This window comes from Budorcas taxicolor, chromosome 21 (assembly GCF_023091745.1).
Source record: "Budorcas taxicolor isolate Tak-1 chromosome 21, Takin1.1, whole genome shotgun sequence".
NCBI lineage: Eukaryota > Metazoa > Chordata > Mammalia > Artiodactyla > Bovidae > Budorcas > Budorcas taxicolor.
Window position 1 is genome coordinate 5,270,102 of NC_068930.1, and position 20,936 is coordinate 5,291,037.

Sequence of the window (20,936 nt, forward strand, 5' to 3'; positions counted from 1 at the left end):
CCAGCTCCACGCACCGATCCTCCGTCACCTTAGCTCAGCACACGTCCCCAGACGCCACACCTCTGCTCTGCTCAAGGGTATCATTCTGTGGGACCTGTCCACTTCTCTCTTCATGGGTTGAGGGTCCCTGGTCCTCTAAGAACTCTGAGTCTGTAATTTTCCCACACCCAGGAAGGCAAGACACTGTAAGAGTATCTCTTTTTGTTTTCAGTGTTGTTGTTCAATTGCCAAGTTGTGTGACCCCATGGACTGCACACAGCAGGCCTCCTTGGCCCCCACCATCCCCAAGTTTGCCCAAGTTCATGTCCATTGCATTGGTGACATTGTCTGACCATCTCATACTCTGTTGTCCCCTTCTCCTCCTGCCTTCAATCTTTCCCAGCAACAGAGTCTTTTCCAATGAACCGGCTCTTCGCATCAGGTGGCCGACGTATTGGAGCTTCAGCTTCAGCATCAGTCCTCCCAATGAGTATTCAGGGTTGATTTTCTTTAGGATGGACTGGTATGATCTCCAGGCACTCCAAGGGACTCTCAACAGTCTTCTTCAGCACCACAGTTCAAAAGCATCAGTTCTTCAGTGCTCTGCCTTCTTTATGGTCCAGCTCTTATGCTTTTGAAAAAATTCGTTATGGAAGCTTGTCACCTGGTAAGACCTTCAGTATCTAAGAGCTTACAGGAGTCAACATTTTAAATCTAAGGAATCCACTTCCTCAGATATACAAAAGATACCAGAAAACAAGGAGCCAGGCTGACAGTGCTCTCAAAGGAGCATCCACCCTCCTCCAGCTTCAAGGGTTCCCCATGTGCCAGACTCCCTGCATCCAACCATCCAGCAAAGTCACTCGAAGCCAAAACTGTAACTGGGTGCATGACGAATCCACAGTGAAATGCAACCAGACTCTCCCCCGCCCACCACCCCTACTTCCTGAAGACAGGCTGCATCCTTGGCCGGACCCACCACCCTCCAGGGCGTCTGGACATCTGGAGGCCCTGCCCACACCCACCCCGCCCCTGGAGGCCCAGCTCATTCCAAAGCTGCCTGTGGCTCAGGCTGTGGGGACCCGCCCATATAAGGTACTCACTGCAATTACACACAGTTGGGTCATGACTATAACTGCAGCAAGTTCCATGTGTTTATACACCCTCCAAAAAATGCCAGATTTATTCATGGACACAGTTAATCTCCGTGATGACATTTTCCCAGGGAATGCTGTGGGCGGGCACCTCCTAACAGGGGAGGGAACCACTTTCGGGAGTTCTCTAAAAACACACGTCAGTGTGTAGGGATGCGAAAGCAAAGCTGACCCAGCAACATCCTCGAAATACTTGGCAATCAGAGTGTCTTCAAGGATTTTTTTTCCAAATACCATATGGATTAAAGTACCACGTTTTCTGAGTTTCTATTTATCTACAAGCTCCGAGCCATATGACATGCCAGGCACGGTGCCAGGTGCGGGGAGCCAAGAACTGTGAGGCAGACTCTCCCTGCACTGACAGAGGCGCCTGAAGGCACCGCCTCACGGCCTGCTCAGGTGAAGACCCGGAATACAAGCACCAGCAGGGATCTCCAAAGAGCCACACCACACTCAGCTCTTCACAACTCATTATTCACCACCCAAGGGCTTCCCCGGTGGCTCAGAAGGTAAAGAATCCACCTGCAAGGCAGGAGACCCAGGTTCAGTCCCTGGATTGGGAAGATCCCCTGGGAAAGGGAATGGCTCCCCACTCCCGTATCCTTGCCTGGAGAATCCCATGGACAGTGGGCCCTGGCAGGCTACAGTCCATAGGGTTGCCAAGAGTTGAATATGACTGAGTGACAAAGCACTCACACATTCCATCACTCAGATGGAATCCTTTAAAAACAAAAACCAACAAACTGTGCCCACAGAGACTTACAAGTGTCAGTGAGTGACTATGGCAATTACGCTGCAATAAACAGTGTTCTCAAAGCCACGTCCACGCAGAACCTCAGAGCCTGACGTTATCTGGAAATAGGGTCTTTGTAAGTTGACATGAGGCCACACTGGAATAGGGTGGGCACGGATCCACTGACTGCTACCCTTTGTAAAGGAAACAAAGACACAGAGACTCACCCGGGGAGAAGACAGCCCTGGTAAGATGAAGACAGAAGCTGCAGCTGTGCAGCTACAAAACAGGCAAACCAGGGATGGCCGGCAGCCACTAGGAACTGCAGAGGCAAGGCCCTCCCTGGAGGCTCCAGGGGGAGCCCGGCACGCCAACAGCTCTGTTTCATGCCTCTGGCCCCTGGAGTGTGAGGGGGTGCGTTTCCATCGTTTTAAGCCACCCGGTTTGTGTCTGGACTCCGCAGCCACAGTACGGAGCCGCGCACACTTCCCAGACGGACAGAGTCCATTTCCGCAGGCACAGATGTCACAGAGAGGGGACACTGGGTCCCTCAGGGGGATCGCACACCAGCATCTCTATAGCCCAGGTTGCAGATGGGTAGATTCCATTTCTTGTTTCACAGTCACGGGAACGACTTTGCATGGGTTCCAGGGTTCTTCCAAGCACAGTTCCTTTGCATCAGAGTCACTCTTTCATACACTATATGTAAAGCTGAAAGTAAAACAAAAACGGGCACCCGCTAGTATGCCTAGAGAGAGGAAATTAGAGCACAAAGCACCCGGGCATGACAGCTGTGCTCCTCTAAGACCTCACTGACGGGACAGCCGTGTCTCTAGAGAACAGAACTCCAGTCTCACATCAGCCAACGGGGACAGCTAAAGGCCAGTTCAGGCTGGCTTTCCCGTGGGATCCCCAATTTTCTGAAGAGTCAGTTGCCAGTGGAGTACTGCTACATTTATTTTCACTTCACAGTCAAAATTTAAAAAATAAATAAAAAGAGGCCCCCCTCTTCCATGGCCTCCTTGATCCCCACAGGGGCAACAGGCCCCGAAAGTGGACCCTATGCGTCAGGACAGGGACACGGTTCTCAGTCACTAGCACAGGCAGCTGCTTCCTGGGCTGCAGGGATCAGTGCAGCCTCTGAGGCATGAGCACAATCCAGAGTCCTGGGTTCAAGTCCACCTCACCCTCCTGCCCTCCCAGTCTCTTCTCACCTTCTTCCCCGAAACCCCTTACGTTATTCTGGCCCCACCTTTCCCACTGCGTCACTTCACTTCTGCCTCTCTTTTTGCACCCTCTGCCAATTCTATTCCTTTTCTAACCTCCCTCCAGAGGGTTGTCTGAATCAGCAACCCCGTAAGCGTGGTGGCAAAAGAAATACGCCCTGACCACAGAGGTGGCAGTGCCAACATTAAAAAAGCGGCCTTTAACATTTGTGGTGTCGGCTGAACCGCTATAGACATCACTAACGTGAGACAACCAAGTTCAGACACATTTTATTAAGCTCGAACCTATCTATTCAAACACTGAGACAACCTCAAGGCCCCGTGCAAACCCCACTTCCAGAAGTCTTCTCAGGCAGTGCCACCAGGGCTGATCATCGTCCCCCTCCTCTCAGACAACCACATAATAAATCAGTGCCAATGTGTGCCAGGAACTGTCTCACCTACATTGGAAGTATTGGCTCACAGGAGCTGGTCTCCATAGCAACACTAGAAAACTGGTCCATCATAATCCCTGACACTCAGAGGAGGAGAGTGAGGGCAGAGTCACCTGCAAAGAACCACACAGGTAACAAAGCCATCTCTGTGAGCACTTGTTCCTCTGGCTTGGCTATAAGGCCCTTAAAGACAGAGGGCAATGTCTCACCTTCATGTCGACAGAGCGCCTGGAATGGAGCTTTGTACGTGCAGACAATGATGCTGACTTGAGGGACAAGAAGGAAAGGCATAAAGTGCATTGCTCTTTAAGCTCTAAGACCTAGGAACTACACACCTTCACAGGGAGTTGGGTGGAAATCACGTCGGCTGCCAGTCAGTAGTGGGGAGCGGGGCGGACTTCTAGGAAACAGCTGAGGATGCAGGGCAAGCTTCGGGCAAACTGAAGGGGGAGTCACAGAGCAGGCCTGCTTAAAAGGGGAGCCGGGCAGGAGGTAAGCTGGGCAGGGAAGGCTGAACTAGCTGACGACGCTCTTGGAAGGAAGAGCCTGGCGAGGGCACTGCCCTTGGGCCGTGTGGAGGTCAGAAGGAAGGAGACAGCTGAGGGCACCAGCGTCCGGTGCCCATGCACCAACCCAACAGGCGGCAGCACCAAGCACACAGATGGCGAGTCTGGTGCAGCTGCTGGAGGACAGGGCATTAGGATGTGCACCTCTAACAAGTTCCAAGGTGATGTCGACGATGCTGGCCCAGGGACCACACTCTGAAACTACTGCTCTGGGGGTTCCAGCCATAGCTGCGACAGAAGTTGTCCCAGTGTTTCTGTGACATGCCACACCACTTTGTCATTATGCCCCAAATGCAGCCAAGCTAAAACTGCGTCTGCTTATGTCTCCGGATGCAAACACTACAGATCCAGCTGCCTTCTAGAGAAAGTACCTTTCAGTTGCTACTGCCTTCCTTGATATACCTCGTTCTAGTCTGTCATCAGAAGAATAAACCAGCGGGAAGCAAGCTTGTTTTCCACTGATAATCCTTACAGGAGACCCAACGCTTGCAATGGTTGCAAACCAGGGCACTAGAGGGGGAGTGGAGAAGAGGAAAAATTCACCTAGGGAAGCAAACACACTCAGAAAAAGCATCTCTCCAGTGATTGAACAGTCTCCCCAGGAGGGCTCACCACCCCCCAGAGATTTGAGAGAGGTAATTTGAATGAATTAATGCACTTCACTCACTTAATGTATACAGATGTAAGACTCATATTAAAAACTCAAACATACTGAGGTTTTTAACTTCGATAAATTTCCTTAGCTATGAAATAGCCTTCAACTTTCAGAGAAATGGTGGTTATAGAGAAGAATTATTTTGTCATTCAGTTACCCTTAAGTAAAATTTACTGAGTGTAAGAAAAATACGTAAAAGTACTAAGATGCAATAAAGAACAGAAATGGTAAGGACCTAACAGAAGCAGAAGAGATTAAGAAGTAACATGAATACACAGAAGAACTATACAAAAAAGGTATTGATGACCCGGACAACCACGATGGTGTGATCACTCACCTAGAGCCAGACATCCTGGAGTGCAAAATCAAATGGGCCTTAGGAAGCATCACTACGAACAAAGCTAGTGGAGGTGATGGAATTCCAGCTGAGCTCTTTCAAATCCTGAAAGATGATGCTGTTTAAGTGCTGCACTCAATAGGTCAGCAAATTTCAAAAACCCAGCATTGACCACAGGACTGGAAAAGGTCAGTTTTCATTCCAGTCCCAAAGAAGGGCAATGCCAAAGAATGTTCAAACTACCTCACAATTGCACTCATTTCACAAGCCAGCAAGGTCATGCTCAAATCCTTCAAGCTAGGCTTCAACAGTTCATGAACTGAGAACTTCCAGATGTACAAGCTGGATTCAGAAAAGGCAGAGAAACCAGAGATCAAATGGCCAACATCCGTTGGATCATAGAAAGTGCAAGGCAATTCCAGCAAAAAGTCTATTTCTGCTTCACTGACTATGCTAAAGCCTTTGACTGTGTGGATCACAACAAACTGTGAAAAATTCCTAAAGAGATTAGAAAACTACACCACCTTACTTGCCTCCTGAGAAACCTGTATGCAGGTCAAGAAGCAGCAGTTAGAACCAGACATGGAACAGCGGACTGGTTCAGAGTTGGGAAAGGAGTATGTCAATACTGTATATTGTCACCCTCCTTATTTAACTTATATGCAGAGTACATCATGCAAAAATGCCAGGCTGGATGAAGCACAAGCTGGAATCAAGATTGACAGGAGAAATATCAATAACCTCAGATGACACCACCCTTATGGCAGAAAGCAAAGAGGGACTAAAAAAAGCCTCTTGTTGAAAGTGAGAGGAGAGTGAAAAAGCTGGCTTAAAACAACATTCAAAAAACGAAGATCATGGCATCTGGTCCCATCACTTCACAACAAACAGATGGCGGGAAAAATGGAAACAGTGACAGACTTTATTTTCTTGGGCTCCAAATCACTGTGGATGGTGACTGCAGCCATGAAATTAAAAGATGCTTGCTACTTGGAAGAAAAGCTATGACAAACCTAGACAACATATTAAAAAGCAGAGACATCAGTTTGCCAACAGAAGTCTGTATAGTCAAAGCTATGATTTTTTCAGTAGTCATGTATGGATGTAAGAGTTGGACTATAAAGAAAGCTGAGCACCGAAGAATTAATGCTTTTGAACTGTGGTGTTGGAGAAGACTCTTGAGAGTCCCTTGGACTGCAAGGAGATCCAGCTAGTCAATCCTAAAGGAAATCAGTCCTGAATATTCATTGGAAGGACTGATGCTGAAGCTGAAACCCCAATACTTTGCCCACATGATGTGAAGAACTGACTCATTGGAAAAGACCCTGATGCTAGGCAAGACTGAAGGCAGGAGGAGAAGGGGATGACAGAGGATGAGATGGTTGCATGGCATCACTGATACAATGGACATGACTTTAAGAAACCCTGAGAGATAGTGAAGGACAGAGAAGCCTAGTGTGCTACAGTCCATGGGGTCGCAAAGAGTCAGACACGACTGAGCAACCAAACAACAACAACTAAAATGCTACTTGGGGAAGGGTGGATGGATATAACCAATAAAAGAGAAGAACCCTGATGATGTCAAAGGCCAGATGGCACACATGTTTAAATTTCCTGGGTAGGCATCAGAGAAGCAGACAGATCATCTTCACTCTACGTCCAAGGTCCATGTAACTGGTCCCATGGAAGGTCCTTTCACTTCATTCCAGTTTTCCTGAGGTTTGGTAGGTTCTTAATTGGCCTGATTCAGACATAACAGAAACTGGGAGACTCATTCCTCAGCATGAAACCAACACACTCAAAGTGCTTATGACTCAGCGATAAGACTCTCAGAGGCCTACCAGACAACCTGGAATGCACTCTTCTTCTCATGTCAAGTCAGCTGCCCACAGCAGGCATGCACGGAATACATGCCCAGGGCGCCAAACAAGTTCGGCTCCCACACAAGCCTCAGTTTCCTTCCAGAGCCAGAGCCTGGAACTGGCAGTTCCAAACAGGCCTGTGACAGAGTCACTCCCCAGCAGAGCCAGGCCTGGGTTGGGCGACACATTCCCAAGCCACAGTGTGAAAGCTCAAGGCAGCTCTGGCTTGAACCAAATGATACAGTGTTCCAAAGAGCCTCAGGGCTCAGCTCTGTGCTCAAGGCTGCCCTTCAATCTCCATTCTAGCACAAATTTAAAAATTACTTTATTGAAGTATAGTTGATTAATAATGTGTTAATTTCTGCTGTACAGAAGGTGATTGAGTTATACTTATATATAAATAAATAAATATATATATAATATATATACTTTTTCCTATTTTTTCCATTATGGTTTATCACAGGATGCTGAATATAGTTCCCTTTTCTATATAGTCCTTTTATACAGTTTATGAGGTTCTTATGGCAAGTACACTGGGGAGGTTTGCCATTCCCTCCTCCAGTCAATCTTAAGGGAAATAAACCCTGAATACTCATTGGAAGGGCTGATGCTGAAGTTAAAACTCCAGTATTTTGGTCATCTGATGTGAACAGCTGACTCATTAGAAAAGTCCATGATGCCGGGAAAGATTGAGGGCAGAAGGAGAAGAGGGCATCAGAGGATGAGATGGCTGGATGGCATCACTGATGCAATGAACATGAACTTGGGCAAACGTCAGGAGATGGTGAGGGAGGGAGAGGCCTGGCATGCTGCAGTCCACAGGATCACAGAGTCGGACACGACCGGGCAACTGGACAACAACAACATCTGCTATACAGTAGGATCTTGCTATTTATCCATTTAATATATAATGGTTTGCATCTGCTAATCCCAAATTCCCAATCCCTCCCTCCCCCTCCAGATAATCTTATTAATCCAACAACAGGGGTTGTTACTAAAACACAGATCAAGTTTCAACTTTCTGCAGCTTTAAATGCCTCTGCAATGGTGTCCCTTGTGGCCTCTTCAAGGAAGCGTCCCTTTGAGAGTTAATACTCTTAATTAATGATATCTTAATTAATGATACAACACATCCTTAAAACCTATTTCCACTGAGCAAACAGGGAAATGCTGGGCAGGCCTCCAAGATGTTCTAGAAGTAGCCTTTCTTTACAGTTAGCAATCAAGGTGCTTTGGGAGGCATTTCCCATTGAGAACTTTCTCCCCTTTCCACAGGACTGCAAAACACCAGCCCCTGTTCAGGATGTCTTGTCTCTTGGGAGTGAATGTCTCTGGCTGAAAGCTATTAATTTTAGGAACATCCCAAGCAGTGTAGTATTCCTCTGCAGTATATATGTTAAAAATGTGTATTTACTTAGGTGCCAACTGTGACAAACGGTATGTTTTTATCCAAGACCCATTCTTTCTAGAAGACACTGGCTGTCCCTCAATATCCTGTCACAATCGTGATCTCAAAGGCAAATGGTGGGGACACCCCCAGGACTGAGACAGGGTTAATAAGCAAATCCAGGGTGTGTGCATTAATACATCCCTTCCAATGGCATTATCTGAATTACTCATAACAGTAAGATAAGAGGGCACTGAGATAAAATCCTAGGAGCTATTTCCAGGCATTAATTGAAGCTAATAGCCCTAAGTGTTTTATATTTTTCTTCTAACCAGAGAACTAAGTCACCTCAAAGTTAGGTCTGGAATAAGAGCAAGATTCTTTGTCCTTGAAAAGTGAAACTGCAAGTCTCTCAGTCGTGTCCAACTCTTTGTGACCCCATGGACTATATAGTCCAGGGAATTCTCCAGGCCAGAATACTGGAGTGGGCAGCCTTTCCCTTCTCCAGGGGATCTTCCCAGCCCAGGGATCGAACCCAGGCCTCCCGCATTGCAGGTGGCTTCTTTACCAGCTGAACCACAGGGAAGCCCAAGAATCCTGAAGTGGGTAGCCTATTGCTTCCCCAGGGGATCTTCCCAACCCAGGAATCGAACAGGGGTCTCCTGCATTGAAGGAGGATTCTTTACCAACTGAACTGTCAGGGAAGCCCAAATTTATTAGTTATTCACAAGTGGTATACAGTTGTATGCACACCTGTCAGAGAAGCTGATCCCCCGGCGCTCCATCTCCTTTGGGACGCGCACTGCCGGACACCACCAGGAGGAGGCAGCACGTCCCCCACTCCCCTGCCGCGGCAGAGCAACCGAGGGACAGGGCCTGAATTTCTGTGTCTCCTTTCCATATTCAATAATCATAGTACTTAATAACAAAATGATCATTTTCAAACTTTTTATCTTAATATTAATATTAGAGTCACAAGAAGTTGCAAAGAAATGTAGATGGAGGGCCCGAGCCCAGTTCAGTCAGCCTCCTCATGTTAAGAGCCTGCGTTCCTGCATAACCAGAACACAACACCGGAACGAGGAAACTGACAAGGGTATAACCTACAGAGCTTATGCAGGTTTTACCACTTTTAAGTCCTCTGGTGGGTGTATGAGTACTTCCGTGTGATTTTCCAATCGTAACCTCTTACAAACACATCAAGACACCAGACTCCCTCAAGCTACCTCTTTGTAGTCACACAGACCCTCCCCATTCCTAACCCTGACAACCTCTAATCTGTTCCATAATTATGTTATTCGACAAATGGTGCATAAATGGGGTCGTGCAGCATGTTTCCTTCTGAAATCAGCTTTTTGCACTCCATAAAATGTTCTTGAGGCCCTTTCAAGTAGTTATGTATGAATAGTTCATTCCATTTTATTGCTGAGTAGCATTCCAAGGTGTGGATGGAACACAATTTAAATATTCACTCACTAAACATCTGGGTTATTTCCAGTTTGGACTATTATGAATAAAGCTGTTAGGTACACTTGTGTACAGGTTTCTGTGTGAAAATAAGCTCTCATTTCTCTGGGGTAAGTGCCCAAGAGAAATGGGATCATAAAGAAATTCTATTTATGGTTTTAAGAGCTATTTCCCAAAGTGGGTGTATTTTACAATCCCACCAGCAATATTTGAGAGATCCAGTTTCTCCACATCTGTGGCAACATTTGGTGCTATCACCATTTTTGTTTTTGCCACTCTGGCAGATGTGCAGTCTGGTGGTCTGAATAATGTCTCCTGGTGGTCTGAATGTGCATTTCTCTATTATCTGACAATGCTGAATATTTTCCATGTGGTATCTGCTCCATGTGCATTACTGCCATCTGCATATCTTCTCCAGTGAAATATCTCCTCAAGTTCTGCCCACTTTCAAATCAGATTTTTTAACGTTCAATTTTTGGAGTTCGTGTATTCTGAACACAAGTGCTTTGTTGAGTATGTGATCTGCAAACATTCTCTCACAGTCTGTAATCTGTCTTCCTTTTTTCTTAACAGGGTCTTTCTCACAGCAAATGTTTTTAATTTTGATGAGGTCCAATTTATCAACTTCTCCTTTTATGGATGATGCTCCTGGTATCAAGTCCAAGAATTTTGTGCCTAGTCCTAGGTACTGAAAAAAATTTTTTTAAATATTTTCTTCTGGAAGTTTTACAGTATCACATTTAAATCTATGACTGTTTTGGAGTAAATTGTTGCCTGACATATAAGGCAATCTCAGAGTTTTTTCCTTTCTTTTTTTTTTTTTCACCTATGCCTATTGAATTGTTCTTACACAATTTCTTAAAAGGCTGTACTTCCTCCATTGAATTGCTTTTGGTTCTTTGTCAAAAATTAATTAATTTGTGTCAGTTTATTTCTGAGATCTCTACTCTGTTCCTTTGGTGACTATCGCTTTGCCAATACCAAACTATCTTGAATTCTGTAGCTCTATACCAAACAGTGATATTGGGAAGAGTGAATTCTTCCCATTTTATTCTTTTGCAAAACTGTCCTGGCTATTCTACAACCTGGTTTTTATCAGAATAAGCTTGCTCATGTCTACAAAAACTTGACTGATATTTTGATAGGAATTGTGTTAAATCTAAAGATAAATGTAGCTATAACTGCTATCTCTATTATGGTGCTTCCTTCAATTCATGAGCATGAATGGTCTCCACATTTACCCAGATCTCTTTTCATTTCTTTCATTAGCACTCTGCAGTTTTTAGCATACAGATCTTGTATGACCTTTGTTAAATTTATATCAAAGCATTTCCTTTTCTTTGTGGAGAAATTATAAATGGTATTGTGCTTATGATTTGTTCATGGTCAGTATGTAGAAATATAATTGATTTGTGTATGTTTATCTTATATGCTGCAATCTTCATGAGCTCCTTTATTAGTTCTAAGACACCGTTTTGTTGTTTGTTGGGTTTGGTTTGATTTGGTTTTGGTAATATTGTTTTCCTTGTCAGTCGCTCAGTCATGACCAACTCTTTGTGACCCCATGGACTGCAGCACAGCAGGCCTCTCTGTCCCATCTCCCAAAGTTTGCTCAAGTTCATGTCCATTGCATTGGTGATGCCATCCAACCATCTCATCCTCTGATGCCCTCTTCTTCGGCCCTCAATCTTTCCCAGCATGAGAGACTTTTCCAAGGAGTCAGCTGTTCTCATCAGACGACCAAAATACTGGAGTTTCAGCTTCAGCATCAGCCCTTCCAATGAGTATTCAGGGTGGATTTCCCTTAAGATTGACCGGTTTCATCTCTTTGCTGTCCAAGAAACTCTCAGGAGTCTTTTCCATCACCATAGTTCAAAGGCATCAGTTCCTCAGTGCTCCGCTTCCTTTATGATCCAGCTCTCACAGCTGTTTGTGACACTGGAAGACTATAGTCTTGACTATACAGACCTTTGTCAACAGAGCAATGTCTCTGCTTTTCAGCACACTGTCTAGGTTTGTCGTGGCTTTCCTGTCAAGAAGCAAACGTCTCCTCATTTCATGGCTGCAGTCACCATCCACAGTGATTCTACAGTCCAAGACGAGGAAATCTGTCACTACTTCCACCTTCTCCCCCTCTACTTGCCATGAAGCAATGGGACCAGATGCCATGATCTTGGCTGTTGTTGTTGTTGTTGTTGTTTTAACATTTAGTTTTAAGCTGGCTCTTTTACTCTCCTCCTTCACCCTCATCAAGAGGCTCTTTAGTTAGTCTTCTCTTTCTGCCATTATAGTGGTATCATCCACATATCTGAGGTTGTTGATGGTTTTCCTGCCTATATTGATTCCAGCTTGTAACTTATTCAGCCTGGCACTTCTCATGATGAGCTCAGCATATAAACAAACTGGTGATGGCAGTCAGCCCTGTGGTACTCCTTTCTCAGTCTTGAGCCAGTCAGTTGTTCTGTGTTTCATCAGGGTTCTCACTGTTGCTTCTTGACCCACATACATGTTTCTCAGGAGACAGGTAAGGTGGTCTTTTATTCCCATCTCTTTAAGAGCATTCCACAGTTTATTATTACACAGTCAAAAGCTTTGGCATAGTCAGTGAAACAGAGGTAGATGTTTTTCTGGAATTCCCTAGCTTTCTCTATGATCCAGCAAATACTGAATTTGATCTCTAGTTCCTCTTCCTTTTCTAAATCCAGCTTGGACATCTGGAATTTTTTGGTTTGCATAATCCTGAACCCTAGCATGCAACATTTTAAGTAAACCTTACTAGCACGGGAGATGAGTACAACTGTCCAATGGTAAGCACATTCTTTACTACTACCCTTGTTGGGATCTGGGATAAGGATTGACCTCATCCCATTTGGTAGTATATTCCTTAGTATTTTCTATATAGGTAATTACATTTTCTGCAAATTAAGTTTTATTATTTCTTTCCAACCTGTATGCATTTTGCTTCTTGAATCTTACTGCAGTGTCAAGAACTTTTAGTACTGTATCAAGTAATAGTGTTGAAGCAGACATTCTTGTCCTCATTCTTTGGAGGGGAGGCATCAGTATTTCACTGTGGGTAAGATGCTAACTCTGGGATTTTTGATGTGGGATAAGGGAGTGGAAGGGCCTCGCTGGGTTGATTCCCACTGGTGTGGGTGAGTAGCCTGGCTCTCCTTATACGACTAGGTAAAGAGCAGGGCATCCCGAGCTATGCCAACACTGCTCCGGTAGGCACCTTCAGTGCCTTCATGTGCCTTGTATGGGATGGGGCTCACTTAGGTGTCCACTGGGCTTACCTTTGGGCAAACAGAGCCTTTTCCACTTTGTCTATACTTGTTGGCAGTTCTGGTTACAGGAATCTCCATGCCCAGGCTGAAGTACATGGGCAATAAAAGGGAGACCTGGAGAATTCACTGAGGATTCCCATTCTTCAAGCTCTTAGGTCCCCAGCCAGTCTGCCTTCTTTCAGCTCCTAGTGTTCTTTGACTGTTGTCTGTTGAATTATTTCCAGGATTTGGTTGCAGGAGATGAGTTAGGAAAAGTGAATCCACACCATCTTGTTCTGGAACCAGAAGTCTCTGGTTTTCAATTTTTTTTTTCATAATTAATGAACAGTGAGAAACTAAAACATCAATTTAGTTGTATTGGGGGGATATTTCTATAAGAAATACATCATTTTCATATTGTAATGAACAGAATTTACATAATCTATGTATATAATTGTCAATAATCTTTAAGGCCTCAGACACAAACGTCATCTCTGATTTTATAAGGTCTCTTTTACAGCTAAAGTCTAACTCTATTATCAAGTAGTTTTATTTAACTCTTAAAATTGCCTTCCTCTACCATCCAGAATTTCAAAATCTAGTACTCTAAACAGCTGCAGGAGGTGCCAGTTTAAAGTTGGAGTGGAGGTACAAAGTAAAACTGTGCAAACTCTTGTTCACACACCCCGCTCCACACTCACGCCAGAGAGCAGGTGTGAACCTGAGGGGCAGAAGGCCCGCCCCCAGCCACGTCAGCCCTCAGTGCGGCCCAAGCATCCAAGTCATTCCTCACCACCCACCCCCACATCAGCACGTGGAGAGAAGTCCAGTGGGCCACGCCTTTGCAGACATCTATTTCAGAACAGAAAACTGGAGAAAGAAGGAAACTCTCTTCCAACTGAGCAGACAGAAAAGCAATTAAATGGCAGGGAAGGGAATACCTTCTCTAAGAAGCTGATGAACTTTGCAGCTACATAGACTGATGTTCCCAACTCAGTGCCCAGATGCGGTGCAGAAAAGAGATGCTCCTTTCTATCCCAGCAGCTCAGGGGGGTATGTGTAACATTTGCTTTTAACCTTCTTTTACTAATAAGTAACTTCTCACCTTACCTACCTCTCCAAAGTTTTTAGAAACATAAGTGTTTTTTAAAAAGAGAACAGCTTATTTTCCTTTCTGATTACCTAAGAAATTAATATATCCCTTTGAAAATAGGACATCATAAAAACAAATATGTTAGGGATGTGGATGGGTAGAAAAATATCTCTTAAGCTTCATTACCCTCATCAGGACCCCCAGTTTAGACCCTAAAAGTTCTATCATAATTTAACTTGAAGTTGGAGTTTATTAATCCTCCTTTTTGTAGAGGGTCCAGCTGGCTAGAGGTGGGATGTACAGAGAAACTGAGATTTCTTTTATCTCAAGGTCATTTTCACTGAATGGAAAATTCAGTGAGTGGGCTAGGCCCACTCAAGGCCTGTGAAGTCAGCAGGCCCTTCTTGCGCCTATGACAACAAATACACACAAGCGTGCACCTGTGCACACACACATGTGCGTGCACATCAGCTCTTTTAGGCAGCTGTGAATGAAGATAGCTTCTTTGAACATGCTTCCCTAAGCCCTGACCCCATAGGTCCCCATCTACTCAGATCTCATGCTGGCATCCACAGTAGAAAAGGCCCTTCGAGGATGTTCAAGAAGAACTCACCTCCCAAACAAAGATAGGTGCCGGGCCCCCCACATGACACTCCCAGGTCTGAGCTCTCAGAGGCAGCCACATCAAGGCCACAGCTCCTACCCCAGACCCACGAATTCCAGAAGCGATTTCTGGATGCCCTTTCTAGTTGATACCAGAAACTCTAAACTCACAAGCACTCAAGGGACACTACCAGAAAGGGCTGGAGTCTCCTTTTCACTTATCTCCTCCATCCTTGGGCCTTAAAGCACGGTTTTGAAGCATCTGTCTAAAACAACAATGTAACTCCCTCTGCCAAACTATGATAAAGCCCACCGCAAGGGTGACACCTGACTTTCCTGCCACTCAAATGAAATGAAGGCACTAAAATGTGAGAGATAAATGACACAGAGCGCACAGGGATCAAAAACGCCTTTGTCACACACATTGACATCATGTTTACTATTTCCCATCGGTCGCATGTCATAACATTACAATTTGAATGCTTTCAAATATGGAGAGAATTTTCCATTCAGTGAAAATGACCTTGAGATAAAAGAAATCTCAGTTTCTCTGTACATCCCACCTCTAGCCAGCTGGACCCTCTACAAAAAGGAGGATTAATAAACTCCAACTTCAAGTTAAATTATGATAGAACTTTTAGGGTCTAAACTGGGGGTCCTGATGAGGGTAATGAAGCTTAAGAGATATTTTTCTACCCATCCACATCCCTAATATATTTGTTTTTATGATGTCCTATTTTCAAAGGGATATATTAATTTCTTAGGTAATCAAAAAGGAAAATAAGCTGTTCTCTTTTTAAAAAACACTTATGTTTCTAAAAACTTTGGAGAGGTAGGTAAAGTGAGAAGTTACTTATTAGTTAAAGAAGGTTAAAAGCAATCTCTTTCAGGGGGGCTTCACAATCACTTAGTGAGTTTGCCGGCACAGCCCACCATCCGCTCACCACGCCCCCTACTCCCCGGACTCTTATTGCGGGCAGGGCTCCCTGTCCAGGCCTGACCGCCCCGCAGGGCGACGCGTGAGGACAGGGCAGGCACGCGGGCCCCGCTCCTGCAGCGAAGCCACCAGCGCTGTGGGCCCGCAGCCTCCTCCTCTGGGGACGGGCTTAGCCCATCTGTAAAACAAGACACGGAACCGCGCAGGGATGGTATGATGGCCTCTCGGACACAGGTCAATCTTAGCTCCTCCCTGTCTTCAGCGAGATTGCAGGTCCACTGGGCTCTCCCCGCCTTTCTCCAGGCACCAGTCACTACAAGCCTCTGATCTGACCAAAAGGGACACAGTCCAGAATAAGGGCCCCTTCAAAGGGGCAAAAGTGACCCAGGAGAAAGCCCCCAATGCAGGGAGGTGGGGGACCTCCACGTGATGGAGTGGGACTCAGCGAGCAAGACCTTGGCCGGTGATTCTCAGGAGCTGTACGACGCCCGGTTTCTGACCTCAGGGAACCATTGTAAACAGGTAGAGATACTGAACACCAGTAGAGAGAAGCGGAGTGAGACGGGTGGCAAAGGCGGCTAGGCCCACTCAAGCCTGTGAAGTCAGCAGGCCCTTCTCACGCCGACGGCAGACGGCGCCCCGCGAAGCAGCAACAGTGACCTGTGCTGCAGCCAGCCCTCAGCTGTGCAGGGCAGCAGGCAGAGCCCCCTGCAGCAGAGAGGGTTCTCGAGCTCAAAGATAAAAGGCAGGCTCTCACCTCGGCACATATACTAAAACTGGGATGACCAGAGGAGATCAGCATGGCCCCTGCACAAGGATGACATGCAACTCTGTGAAGCATTCCATTTCTTTTTAATTAAAAAAAAAGAAAGATAAAGGGTATGATGATATTCAGGCGACAGAAGCAAGAGGAAACACTGGACCCAGGGCAAGCTGGCAGCAGCACCCCAAGCCTGCAGGTGCGCTGTGGGCAGACAAGTGTGCTGTGGACACGTGGGTCAGGCTCCTGGAGACCCGGCTGTGGGAGCACCCCCTGAAGGTCAGGGGCTGAAGCGGTCTCCTTAGCTCACAGGAGCACCCAAAACCTATTGGGAAAAAGGCCTGCTGCTCGTGCTACCCCGACTGCACCACACTGAATACATGCAAACAACCACGGGAAACCGGGGCATCCAAACGAAATCCATGCAAACTGCCCCCATGGAAGTCAAGCACGAGATGCTCAAGCACATCCTTATACAGCCATGTGTACAGCAGCATTACTCACAAAAACCTACAGGTAGCAGCAACCCAACCAGCTGAATGAAAGAACACCATGGGGCCTACACATAGCCCCTCAATATCACTCAGCCTCCGAAAGCAAGGGTGTTCTGATATGTGCCACAGTGTGGATGAATCCTGAAGACATTACGCCAAAGTGAATTAAGCCAGACACAAAGGACAAACACTGTATGATTTCAGTCATGAGAGGTCAAAGAGACAGAAAGTAGACTGGTGGGCTACAAGGGCTGCAGGAGGCAGGAATGAGTTATTGTTTAATGAGAAGAATTTCAGCTTGGGAAGACAAAAAATTTCTGCAGGTAGTAACGACGGTCACACAACAACGTGAATGTAATCAACGCCACTGAACTGTACACTCAGAAATGGTTAAAACGATAAATGTTGTATGTATTTCATCACAATAAAAGCGCTTTTTAAAGGTAAAGCACAGAAAAGAGAACACCGGAGGGCAGGTGGCTGGTGCCCGAGCAGCATGGCTCAGACGGCCCAGTGGCACCTGGCAAGCCGTCTGCACCCCAGGAAGTGGACGAGGCCAGACACCCAGCATTTCATGGGCCACAACCACCACAGACCCCACAGCATTCACAGATGGACTGTCCTTCTGTGGGGCCTGAGGCTCTTTGAAGCTCCCTCAATGGCCCTCGATAAATGTGAGGAATCCCAAGAATAAACTGGGCTGCACATCTGAACGCATGTAATACTCTCAAGTGAACTAAGACAGACAGGAAGCCACATGAGGAAACTCCAGGCAGCGCTCATGCACAAAAGCACACCGTCACTGGGGGCAAAGAATACCACAGTTTCTATTGTAATTGCTCTTTACCTTACTACTATATATCCATTCATCTATGTATTCATGCGTTGCATTGCCTGTCTATGATTTATACATTAATAAGTTTACCTTCCGTACACACAGACAAGTGTTTGCTACTTATAAGGGTGTGAGATCAAAAATGTTTGGAGATTACTGCTCAAATGAACCAGTTACATTAAAAAGAATGTCCATTACAACACTTAAACTTTTCTAAAAAAGCATACATGCTCTTGGTCATTAACCCTTGGTAAATTCTGGGTCCTGGCATATGTCAGGATAACTCTCTGGTTTCTGACACTTTCTCAAAAACCTGAAATAACTAAACAACTGCAGCCTGATCCATACCCTACACAAGATGAAGGTGGCGCTGGACGCTCACATAGGGTAGCACGTTGCCAGTGGCCCTTGGTAGCGCCACCTGGGATCCAGGGCCATCTGTCCCACCCCCAAGGTGTACCCTCTCTGAGCCAAGACCTCGCCCTCGGGGCTACCATTTCCTCAGAGTGTCATTGAAGAATTTACCAGTACTGCACTGCCAGGGCTGGGTGGCAACTTCCCACACAAATTCATAAAATCTCTGAAAAGTATACAGTGCTAGAGACATGTGTAATGTCTTATCACTAAATATTTCAACTGAAAAAATAAGTAAATACGTATTTTCCATTCTACCATGTCTTCATGCCACAGTCAGCAAATGTGGGATTCTCAGATATTCTCAGTGATTCAAATGGCTACAGATGTTTTTACCTGAAACTAGATAAATCAACAGCAAGACACAAAAGGCTATGGTTCAAGAACCTGATGTTTGCCAGATCCTCTCGTCCACAGAAATGCATTCATTTCCTGTGGCTGCTGTGACAAATCACCAGGACTCAGTGGCCTAAATCAACACCAGAGTGTTATCTTACAGTTCGAGAGGTCAGGAGTCTGACCTGGGTCTTACGGGGACAAAACCACAGTCTTGGGAGGGCTGTGCTCCAGCAGGAGGGCAAGGCAGGCACAGTGCCTTTGCGTTTCCAGCCCCCAGAGGCCACCTACCTCTTCAAGCCGGGGCTCCCCCCTCCATCGTCAAAGTGAACAGCAGCAAGTCGGGTCCCTCAAACACTGCAGCTCCCTGCCCTCTCCTTCTACAGTACCTTTAAGGACTGGTGATGAGACTAAGGGCTCACCCTAATAATCAGAAAGACTCTCCGCATCCTAAGGTTAGCCAATTCGCAACCTTAATTACATCTGCAACCTACCTTCATTCTCTTGCACCATGTAGCCTAGATTCTGGGGATCAGGATGTATGCATCTCAAGGGGGCTGTTATTCTACCAACAGGCATTTATTGTGAAGATACTCGGGTATCCTGAGGAGTAGTCCACTCGTCAGGTCAGAGATGCTGAGGCCCCGTCACTGCAGCACTGCAAGGACGGAGAGGCCTGGCTGCCGCCCAACCTGCCCCAAGAGCAGGGCAGAGCACGTGCAGGGAGGCAGGGCACAGAGCAGGGGCCCCTGCTGCACGGGCGAAGAGCAGCAGCGGGTAGCGCTCCCCATGCCCTGCAGAAAAGGGCCAGGGTGGGGACAGGGCCGGGGTTGGGGCTACAAGTGCGGACCGGTAGCCTCCACACAGGGGCCAGAGCTGCAGCTCAGCACACTGGTGCAGGTAATGTTGGGATTTACCAAGAGGTTCCAAGAGGGAGACCACGGGAGAGGTGGGGACCGAGCAGGAGTAAGGATTTAAGGAGAAGAAGTCAAGCGCACATGACAAGGAAGTTAAAGGGGGCCAGAGACAGTGGCTGCAAGGAGACAGGCTTTAAGGCAGGGTCACTGCTATTCAGGTGTGGAGGCCAGTGGGCCAGGAGACACTGCCAGTGAAAAAGGACTTTATCTCTCACAGTTCCCAAGAGGAGGAGACGTGGGGAAAGCACTGGGGAAGTCAAGAGGCAGAAGAGCGAGGGGGAAACACAGGCAAGAGCCTTTCACTGTGGTTTCCGTGGGAAGGGCAGAGCCAGGCAGGGTAACCAAGCTCCAGAACAACATCACTGGCTCTGGGGCGTAGGTCCCCAGCCGTCTGCTACCAGGCTGGTGGCCCTGAGCATGGCAGCCTGATAACAGGGTGTGCAGAGGGACTCCTTGGTGGTCCAGTGGCTAAGAATCCACCTTGCAATGCAAGGGATGCAGGTTTGATGCCTCGTCAGGGAACTAAGATCCCAAATGTCGTGGAGCAGCTAAAGCCGCATGCCGTGATCAGAGCGTCGGTGCACCGCCAGGAAAGGTCCCAGACACCAGGCAACCGAGACCCTGTGGGCCAGAGTCAAATAAATCAATGGTTAATCTGAAAAAGGGCGTGTAGGGTGTGGGCTCTAGATTGTTACTTTGCATACAAAACACAGACTCACAGGCCAGTCTCTCGCTCTAGGAACTGGCTGGTCCAGAGGAGTCATCGCCCTCATAGGGTGCAAGGCCCCGATGTCAAGGCTTCTGCATACGGTCAATAAAGAGACAAGGATAGCAAAGGCCCGAAAAGGAGGGATGTCACCCCTCGCGGTGACTGGGATCAGAGCCAAGAATGACACACTCGGGGCGCCCCCCTGCCCGCAGCACTGTGCAGGAGCTCCCGTGAAGGCACAGAGGAATCGATGAGGCAGAGGGGACAGTCAGGCCAGAAGCAGGGCACCCCAGGGAGTGTGCACAGAAGCAGAGGACCGTCCTGCGGCAGAGCCCAGGCTCGGCCAGGGTGAAGGGCCAGAGCGTGGGCGCGGGGCGGCCTGCAGCGACGGCAGCACAGCAGCCAGACCAACGGAGTGAGCCAGACTGTCAACCCCACTTACAGCAACAGTTTTTCTTTCTTAAAAAAAAACACTCATCTGATCTGACTAAGATGTATCACAGCAAAATATAGACAGAAAATAAAAGAATGGTAACTGCAGTATGAAAGGTGAGGGCCCAGGCAATCACCAATTAGTCACGAGAAGCAAGGCATATCTACTAAACTACCATGCTGTTTAATACAAGTACTGTTTCAGAAAGCAGACACACGCCATGCGCACCCTGAGGCTGTCAAATGAAGAGACAACAAACCGCTTGGACGCGTTTGCAGATGGCCTCTTTGCTCAGAAAGGCGAAAGCTGAGAGCATCCCTAAAGGACACTGCCTCCGTC

At 46.8% G+C, this 20,936-nt stretch overlaps 1 protein-coding gene and 1 non-coding gene across 2 annotated transcripts in view; one reads left to right on the forward strand and one right to left on the reverse strand.

Moving 5' to 3' along the window:
* The window catches only part of ATP10A (ATPase phospholipid transporting 10A (putative)), a 180,544-nt gene that overhangs the window by 144,621 nt on the left and 14,987 nt on the right, over nt 1-20,936 (reverse strand). The gene's annotated exons all lie outside the window — the stretch shown is intronic.
* On the forward strand, nt 16,449-16,551 carry LOC128067172 (U6 spliceosomal RNA). Its single transcript, XR_008201373.1, has one exon. It is a non-coding gene; the product is annotated as a U6 spliceosomal RNA (small nuclear RNA).